Source organism: Onychostoma macrolepis, chromosome 08 (assembly GCF_012432095.1).
Source record: "Onychostoma macrolepis isolate SWU-2019 chromosome 08, ASM1243209v1, whole genome shotgun sequence".
NCBI classification, from domain to species: Eukaryota; Metazoa; Chordata; class Actinopteri; order Cypriniformes; family Cyprinidae; genus Onychostoma; species Onychostoma macrolepis.
Genome location: NC_081162.1, coordinates 5,630,122 through 5,640,750, shown reverse-complemented (window position 1 = coordinate 5,640,750; position 10,629 = coordinate 5,630,122).

Genomic DNA, 10,629 nt, shown 5'->3' with positions numbered 1-10,629 from the left:
CCTTGTGTGTTTTAGAGTTTAAGCCGACCACATTTTCCAGCCTGCTCTTTACAGCTTGTGGCATGACACCTATAACAGCAATTCTAAACAATGTTGCCATTAATGGGTCTACTTCTGAATTCCCTTCATTGCCTTGCTTCCATCTTTTTTTCAGCTGTCTCTGGACATATGTGGTTGGATTTTCTGTTTCCCCCAGCTGTTCTTCCTTTTAATGATTTAGGGTCCAGTCTGATCGGGTTCTCAGTACACAGTGCCTGCCACACTGCTGGACGGAATACATCAAAAACAGTTCCATCCGTGTAGTGAGAGTCCACAGCACAACCAGATTGGATGCTTGAAGATTTTCTTCCATCTTTACTCCTCCTATAGTCTTTGTCAGAAGTGCTTTAATGTCCCTCACAGCTAAAAGTTTGACCATAGTTTCTTCTTCGAACACCTTAATCCACTTTCCAGCCCCCTCATGGATGTCTGGGAGGTGAGTGACCAGCCCCTCAAGGTCCTGTGAGGCCCAGGGGACATACTGTCTCTGTGTACCCTTAATTAATATTGGGAATTGTGCAGCCAGTGGTCTAAGTCTTCCTTTTTCTCTTCCTTGTCCACCTTTATCAAATGAAGACTCCTCCACTTCACTCACTTCCTCTCTGCTGTCTAATAGTTTACTTCTATCTCTCACCAATTTGTCTGCATCTTGTATTCATTTTTCTGTCTCTTTAATTTTCCTTCCTATTTCTGCTTCCGTAGCCTCTGCTTGTGCTTCAATCTCCTTATCTTCTCTCCTCTCCTCATCTGCTGTAACGTTTCCTTGTTTCCTGTTTTTCCTGTTTTTCCTTCATAGTTTTCTTTCATTATTTCTAATGCTATGCGTGTCTGTTTATAACAATCTAAAGGTAAATATCCCTCACACTTTTTACTCTGTCGCCTCTTTGGTCTTACGTCTGGTTCTTTTTGTTTTTCTTCCAACTCTACTTGTCCTTCCATTTGCATTTTCCCAGACACTTCTACAGAACCCTTAAGTATTGGGAACTGTCCCTCTGGGGGCAGATATGGGGGTAGTTTAGAAAACAACTCTTCTTTTTTCTTTGCCTTTTTGTCTACCTCCTTTAGTATTTTCCTTGCCTGTTTTGTACTTCAATGAGTCTTCTCCTTTCTTTTTGAACAAGGCTAGCACTTCTTTCTCTTTTTCCCTTTTGCTTCTCTCTTTTCTCTCTTTTTTTTACTGTTGCCTTTAGTTTTATGATTTATTTATTTTTTTATATCAGAGTTTCCATTTCCTCTCACAATGCTACATCAACTGTCCCTTCCTTTGGCCATTTTGTCATCATATTTTTAGTTCTCTGCTGCCATTTGTCTGAGAGCTTGTCTATCAGTTCTTTACCCAATGGATATTTTAATCCTAATATTTCCACCAGAGTAGCTGCCATAATTTTTCCTATAATATGACAAACCTATATTTAAACCTCAATATATATTTTTATACAACAATTTAACTTACTATTTTGTTTTTGTCCAAATAATATATTCTCCCCAACTTAATTTAATTATTTTATAAATGTATCCTTCTTCTGTAACATGCACTTTTAGGCCTAATATTTATTATACCACATGCATGTGTACAATTCCTGAACTAGTGAAAATTTAGATTTATGATCACTCATCAAACAAAAAAATGCTAAAAATAATTCTCATATTTATTTTTTTCTTATTTTCTATTGTTAAAAGTTATTTTCTCAGCAATTAAAATTATATTTTTATTAATACAATTATTTAACTTAGTACAATACTGTATACCTAAATTATACTCTACTATCTGAACTGCATTAGTCTCCTAAATCTCCTAAATATTCTCCCTAAGTTGCACAATATATACAATCAAATGTGTACGAAAAATCTACAATGCCAATATCTTGATCCAATCTTTACTGAAACAATTTCTCTAAACACATTCACTCCTTCTAGTCCTTTTATTCATAGGGCTCATACATTCACCCTTTGTCCCTTTTTTTATAGGGCTCATACACTCATTCATCCCTCTAGCTGCGTCCTTCTCTACCAGGTTTCACCTAAAGGACGATCCAGGAGGGGTGCCCTGCTTTTGCCCACCTGATATGGAATTTACTGTCTCATGCGACCATAGTCATTCACACAGACACATACATTAAGGCCCAATCCCATTTCTTTCCCTTAGCCCTTCCCCTTTCCCCTACCCCTCCATTTTGCGCGTTCACGTGAAGGGGTAGGGGTGTCTCGATTCTCTTTTGGTTAGAGGGGTAGGGGGAAGGGGAAGGGCCAGATAGCCCTTAAAACTAAGTTTTTTCGGGACCACACTTCAAACAAAGGGGTATGAGAATTATCAGCATAACAGCGGCAACATGGCTGCCTGAGCAAACAAAAAGACACATAAATGTAAGCATTATTGGCATTAATAAAGATTTTAATGAAAAGCAATAATTTGTTTTACGCTACATTCAATCGTGTGGTCATATTTACGGTCATGTTGTTCAAAGAAATGTTTGCAAAAAGTTTTTTAAAAATATGCTAACGTGGTATCACGACTGCACGATTGTCACAGAACGGCCAGACTCCACCTCCACCCAAACACAACTATCACCGGAGTTCTGATCACTTGCACCTGTCACTCATCCAATCACCTCATCAGCAGCCAGTACAAAGGCACACACCGGAGTCAGCACATTTGTCTGGTCTCGTATTTATGGAGTGGACTCTCTGTCGCTGTACAGATCTCAAAGAGACTTACCTCTGTGACTTACTTTTTGTGTTCCTCCTTAGTTCTCTGAATCTCCTGGTTCTCCCTCGTCTCCAGCTTCCTGAGGAGTGTGCCTCATCGATGTGTCTCCGTTCCTCTCGAATCCCTGTAAAGACAAGCCAGTCTGTTAATTCTCTGCTTCGAGATTCTAAGAAGATTTCCAAGGACAGTTATACTCACCCATTCATCCTCCTTCCTGCTTCTCTGTTTGACTCTTCTGTAAAATAAAGTATTTTACGTATACTCACCATCTGTGTCCTTCCACTTCCGTTACAACGATAGAGCCACAACATAATTTCACGACTAATCAGGGCGATAATCACCATAGACATTGAAAAGGGCTAGTACCCCCAACAATTAGAAATCGCTAAACCTTTTTCTGAAATAATTATTGCCAATTTGATCGAGAGAGAGAGAGATGAAAGTGTACGCGAGTCTGTGAGTCTCTCTTTACAATGTGTGAGTTTACTTCAAAAACAGTGATTTTATCCTCTCGTTGCTGGAAAATATAATGTTGCGACTCGGTATTTAAACTAATAATAAAAGTCGCGGGGCAGCGTTGACAAGTTTCTTTGCTCCTGGGTGTGTGAGCTGCGCGATCTTTGATGTGTGTGTCAGTAAGCAGCGCATTAATATAGAACGGTAAGGCTCTAATGCACACCAGTATAGGTGTTTTTATTGTAGGAGCTAGACGACGTATGATGATGTGTGATGGTATAGTAGTAGTGTCCCAATTCTAAGGGGAATATTTTCACCCCTACCCCTTGACACTCTGTTTCAGGGACAAGGGGAAGGGGTATAAATTAGAATTGGGATTGGGCCTAAAACAGACTACACTACACTCTTCCAGAGTGACCTGTCAGTTCTACTCGGTAGCCATAGGACTTTGCGCGCTTCCCTGTAATTTATCTGATTAATGTTTATTGCTGTCCTTCAAGGCCCACTCAGCAATAAACAAATACCATTGCATGCAATTAGTTATTCTGGAATCAAAACCCTCTTTTTTCTTTTTGTTCTTTAAATTTGGAGGAGCAATTTTTAAGAGTCCTTACCATCAATGGCTAACGGCAAACAACACAAACTACTTATACTGTATAAGCAAAACTGCTTACCTTTAGTGGCCACAGAATCTGTGCCATTCGCCAAGCCAGCCCAAAGTGGTCTTTCTCCCTCTTGCTCCTTTCCTATCCTGTTCGTGACACCAATTTGTGGTGGTTTCTGACGCTGCTGTGAGAAATCACTCACAAAATCTTGAGGTTTTGATGTCAGAATTTAGACTTTATTATCAGATAAATATCAGATATATCCAGAATCTTTTTCTGTAACCTCTTTTATACAGTTTTTCCTCTAAGCATGTTCAATACATTTTATACATATTCGTTATAGTTTACCTGTTTTGGCTGTGTCTCCAGTCTGCTACCAAGAAGCAGACAGGAGGCCTTAATTTTATGTTCCATGAAATGAAGGGCCCCATCATATATTTTGTCTAATGTCAAAACAGGACGCGCAGCTTCACCATATGTCTGCCCCATTCTCATACAGACTTCTATACACACAGGCAAATACACATGATTATAATAGTAGAATAATTTGACACATAAATGACTATATTCCCATTGATTATACTTGATTAATTTATATTTTGATTAATAAAACTCTTCTACAGGAACCACGGCAGTTCTGTTTGGTTGACAGTCGGTCAATGGTGTGTTCTTCGGAAAACCACTTAAGCAGTGATTGGATGGTAAGTGTCACCAGGTGGAGCCCAGTGTAAAGGTTGCCAGGTTACGTGTTGCTTCACAACAAAGTTTTATCCGCGTCTCAGAGACCTGCTGGAGGTAGAGTCTTTGTTCTTTGATGAGGTTCAATAAAGGCTCAAACGGAAGGGTTAAAGTCTTGTTGGTGGTGAGTAATGCATGCAGGTCACAAAGGCCACAAGGTTGTAAGCACGAAGCAAAACAAAGCTAGTTGAGTCTGGGTCAACAGGCCTTTTAACCCCTCCCGAGTGGTTCTCCCAATCAGATCTTGTCATTGTCATGGTTTATGCCACATCTTCCTACTCATGCATGGAATTAGCATATTGTCCGCTTTGGTCACTCGATTCCAAACTCTGAAATTTAGTGAACCTTTTAGTCCTTGATTTTTCATATTGTGAACATGCTGCATTTTACCCAAATTGAACCTGCATCAAGCATTCAGAAATCATTCTCCCATTGAAAAGAGGCTAAACATGGCATGTTTCCTGTAATCGAGGTAAGAGATCATAAAAAAGTAGTCATAATTAAGGTTAAAAACACACACACAACTCTAGAGGTTATATACAACATACATGATACTTATTACATATAAAACACCAATATAGACATTCGAAAAGCTTATTGGCATCGCTTTGACTACGGCTGCATATTCAAGTCATAAGATTGAGTTCTTGTGACAATGTAAGATGCCTTGGAGTCCCAAAAAAGGGGCAGGGAAGATGTCCTGGGTGCACGAGAGTGTCACAGATTTTTCTTATGTTAATTCCGGTCTTGGGACCACTATAATGTGTCTCCTCTTTCCTGTTATGGCCATACAATTTGAAAGAGATTATCAATGGGGGGTCTTAAAAAATTTATAAATTTTCATTGTTGTGGCCCCAGTTGAGAATGAGCAGATAAAAGGGGGAGACAGTTGACTCAGACAATCAGGCACTGCAGATTAGTTTTATGGCCTATCGCTGACTTAGTAGGGGATCTCCTTGATCTTAGGGAGTGTCCAATCAGGGTTATGTCCATTTGCTGAACTCTGGTTCATGGTAAATCCTACAGGGCCCTTGAGCTAAGTACCCCAAGACTGGGCTCTCGGAGCAGTTCGCTCTGTATCTGCTCATAGCACGGTGTGATTGAATGCATCCCCCATACACAACATGAAGAGAAAGTTTGAAAGGGAACGCTCCGGTTACTGACATAACCTCGGTTCCCTGAGATAAGGTAATGAGCGTTGCGTCACTTGCCGTGCTATAAGCTGCACATGAATCGATGACTGTCACTTCAGTCAAACAATTCTGAGGAAATGGTGCTCTGAGCCAACTTATACACATGTTGGCTCCGCCCTTTCTGGCTGACTAAAGCACCATTGGTTTGTGCATCTACTCAAACATTAACAAATCAGGCTTCAGTATCAGGGTAAAACAGGAGTTATTACCCATATGCAATGTCCGTTCCATTATCTCAGGGAACCAAGAACCAAGGTTACATCAGTAACTGGAGCATTTTTGTCCCGTCTCTACAAAGGTTTATGTACTATATTGTATTTGGAATATGTTCTGATTTTCAGTGCAAAATGCAGCCTAATTGCGTGGATATACTTAAGGATTTCACAATGATTTTACATTAAATGTGCAGTATTTGTCTCTTGTTTTTGTGTTGTGTTAGGTCAATATATTCATGTACTTTAACAATATTTCACAAGAAAGAAAAAAAACTATCAAAAAAAGAAATGTTACAAGTGTATCAGATTGAGCACAGAAGTGTGTAAATGGTTCAAACATAATCCAACTGTATGAACCATGTGTGTGCCATATGGTACCAAAACTGGGTTGTTACAATAACTGCTTACACACGTTTTCAAAACATTGCCTCTTTTTTCAAAACTTTAACCACAAATCCAAGAATTCCACACACAAAATGCAAAATGCATTCACTTGCAAAATGAAGCACTGCATTCAAAATATCACAAACATCTCAAAAGCAAACTTTTGTCTTACGTTGCAGAAACCTTTGCCATAATATTATATTTTTGAATATATTATATACACACAGTTATTCAAAACTTAAAGCTCTTCTTTCATTAGCTCCTATGTACATTTCTGTTGGAATAATGAGATGGTAAATGTTGGAAAATTCATGGTAAACACGAAATCAAGATTGAAACTAAACTTTTTTACTCTAAGCATCTGTGGTTGTGAATACAGTATTACACAGTACGAAAGAAAACAAATACATCAACCATGTGTAGTTGTGTAGATGTGTATTTATAGGCCTATTATAAAGCCTTGATTGGTTGGTGTTTCAGTTTGTTTCAACTGCTTACACAAAATCTTTACTTGTCACATAACACCAGAACCACACACTAAAACAAATTCATTTTGACAAGTTTCAATGTAACTTTAGTAGAAAGTTTTGTACAGAACAAGAGAATATAGCCAGCATACAAAAAAAAATGAAATAAAACCCCCTTTTTAAACAAATGTTGGTGTGTGCATTTATCAGTGTATATGTATCAGATGCAACCAGTTTGGCAATCCACGCGTAGTCTTTCAAAAGTGGTAAAGCAACAAAATGTCCTCCAGTGTCTGTTAACTCCTTTGTTGGTAACAGTCCTACCGCATAACAATTCTCAGAACTTCCGAGTTCAAAGTTCTCAATCAGACAGGAAATCCAGGAAATCCAAATGGGTGGCTCGCCATCAAATGTTCAACACTCTCACAGTAGCAACAACAGAAAAACCCTCGTTGTGGAAGGACCGACCTGAATTTTCAAAACAGGTAACTGTAAAACACTCGTTTAAACATTCACATCATCAATTAGACCCAAGGATCACAGTTTCCATGAAAATAACTTCCATATGTTACAAATATGAATACTGCAGTTGAGAACATCAACAAATATGAATGCATTTCAATTAATTCATCTGATAAAATAATCAGAAAAACATTATCTGTTACGTGTGGTGGTGCTCAAGAAGGGTAAGGAGACGAAGGCTTGAAAAGCCAAACTCTTTTACTGAAGAACATAGTCACATCACTTCACAATAACATAAATGAGACTAGACAAAGGAGAGAACCAAACTGAATGCTTATAAAGGAGACAGGGACAAGAGAGCAAACAACATAATCAAACTCAGGTGGAGACGATCAAACGATAATTAACCAAATGAGGACAGGAACAAAACCAAATAAGGGAAACGAGGACTAGGGTAGACAGACATGTAACATTATCTCAATTTCAAAGATTATACCATAAGTTCCACGGTACACGGGAAATACATCAATATGTATTATTTCCAACACACACTTTTAATATTCAAGAAAATATATCTTACACCCTTGTTTAGGATGAATGGCTCATATGGCCCTTATATCTCAACATCACAATTAAAATCGGATTTTCTCCAGCCATTGTTTAAAAAAACAAGCTAACAAACTTCATAGCTAGCGTTAGTGAAGCGGTCAGTGGAATCTTTCTGCCTCCACCTAAGCCCCGCCCACAGAAAAACGTCACAATGTTTACTAACAGAAAAAGGGTCTATAGAAAATTATAATATAAAAGACAAACATTTCACTGAAATTAGATTAGTCAATATGCTATTGTAACTTGATCTAATAATTGTGATGCAACAGCACGTTACGCAGTTACATAGAATGTTGTTTAGCCAGTTAGGCTAACCGGATCAAAATCATTCAATATAACAAAACAATTGACACAGCTCACCAAGAAACACAAGAAACTTGATTAATAAAACAGATTAACAATCGATGCTGTTCCACAGCAATCTCCTGACAATATATATTAGTGATGTTACGTTCAACACCGAAGCTCCGAAGCTTGTATCAAAATAACAACACATTTCACTTTAGGTGCGTTCGACTTGAAGCATGGCTACAGATGGCGATCAACGAGAGTAGCCACTTGCAGTCAGGGGCGGAGCTGGAGACTTTCTGCTCCCGTTACTGATGCTCACGAAATGTTTGCATACTCTATCACAGATGAAGTGAATAAAATGCAATATTTGTCAAATACACAGACGTTTCAGAAACGTTTTCATGAGCAACAGAAACGCTTTTTATATACTGCTTAATACAGCACCATCTGTTCAAGAATAAAGTTCAACGTAAATATATACTATTTAAATACTAATAAAGTGGGGGTATATATGCTTTCATCAGTGTTTTATGATAAACGTGACTCAATATAACATTGTGACTACAGTAAAAAAGCTTTTACTGTTCTAAAAACACAGATTTATGAGCAGTATTGGATTTGAAGATGTTGTCATGCGGTGAATTTGGCCAATCTTGAAACAGCTGTGTTGTCATCAGTGCTCCTGCAGTCGCTCCCAAAAAGCTGCACCAGCTGAGTCAGCCGGCTGCTCTCCAAACGCTATTGCGGTACTTTGATGCCACACATGACAGTGACGTGGCGTCGGTTCAAGTCGGACTAAATTCCTAACTGGCATGCACTGCTTCAAGTCAGCCGCCGATCGGTCTGCGCATTGCTGCATGAAGTTGAACGCACCTAATGAAGCACTAAGTGCGTTCGAGATTCACTACACTTGCCTGCCACTGGTTGGCAAGAGTAGCCGCTTGCAGTCGGGGCGGAATTAAAAATGGAGATGTTTCTGCTCCCGGTAGTGACGCTCTCACAGTGTTTGCATGCTCTTATCACAGAAGAAGTAAATTAAATGCTATATTTTTTAAATACACAGAAATGTTTTCATGAGCAAACAGAAACACGTTTTATGTACTGCTTAATACAGCCATATTAATACCAATATGGCTGTACCAATACAGCCATCTGTTCATGAATAAAGTTCAACATTAACATATACTATTTAAATACCAATAAAGTGGGGGTATATGCTTTTATCAGTGTTTTATTGATAAACGTGATTCAATATAACAGTGCGACTACACTAAAAATGCTTTTACTGTTAAAAAAAAACAAACACAGATTTGTGAGCATTATTGGAATTGAATTGTTAGAATAAACACACAACACACCTCATTCTTGTCATCACAGAATCTGACCAATGAGGATAAAGTGTGTCGTCATCAAGGCTCTTGCAGACGATTTTGAGCAACTGCAGCGCCTGACTTACTGTGCGTTCACACCAGATGCGACTTGCGTGAATAAATCGCGCTATTCACGTGTAGTTGGACGCTTGAACATTTTGAGTTTACTTGCTTCATTCGCGCGTGAAATTCACTTCACAACAGACGTGAATTCGCGTCAGGGAGGGGCTTCTGCCAGGCGGCTCCAGTCTCATTGCGAAATGGCTGACATGGATTTTGTTGACTCTTCCACTTCTTTCTGCACACTTCCTCTGAATAAACACATCAACTCAATATGTATATAGCTCAAATTGAGTAAAGAGTGTTTTTTTTACAACTTACTAGATTGTCCAACCTCCTCACTCACTTTCTTCCAAGCAAGATCCTTTTTATTCCTGTTTCTGTAAAAGTACGAAGATGTATCTTATAGCTCCGGGTATCCACATACAGCAACGATGATTTTGTCCTCCATTGTTGTTTCAGATTTCTGCCTCCGCTTGCTACGTCATAATCACGTCACGACTAGAGCAAGTTCCTGATTGGTTAACGCGGCGCGAATATTCGCCAAAGTTCAGATTTTTCAACTTGCGTAAATCACGCGTTACGCGCGTCAAACGCCCGAAACGCTCAATTCGCGCCACCTCATTCGTGCCAGAGCTGTAAAATACTTCAGTAATTTTACTTGATTACTTTACTTAAGTATTATTTTGGGGGATTTGTACTTTATTCAAGTACAATTTAAACTAAAATTTGAAGTTTAAACAAAGTACTACTTGTACTTTTACTTGATTACATTTCTGAAGAAAAAACTGTAGTTTTTACTCCTTACAATTTTATTTCATCTTGAAAAGTACATTACATTTTTATTTTATCTTATGCACATTAAATATGGTAAATGGATGCTCAAAGTTCATGCGTGCCTGATATGAGAACCAATGATCATTGTTTCATGCATCAAGAACACATATTTCTACTTCATTTATTACTATGGCCCACAGCCATATCACCCTGCAGCCCAAGACCGGTTGCCCATGAGAGGTGTTAGTGAGACCAG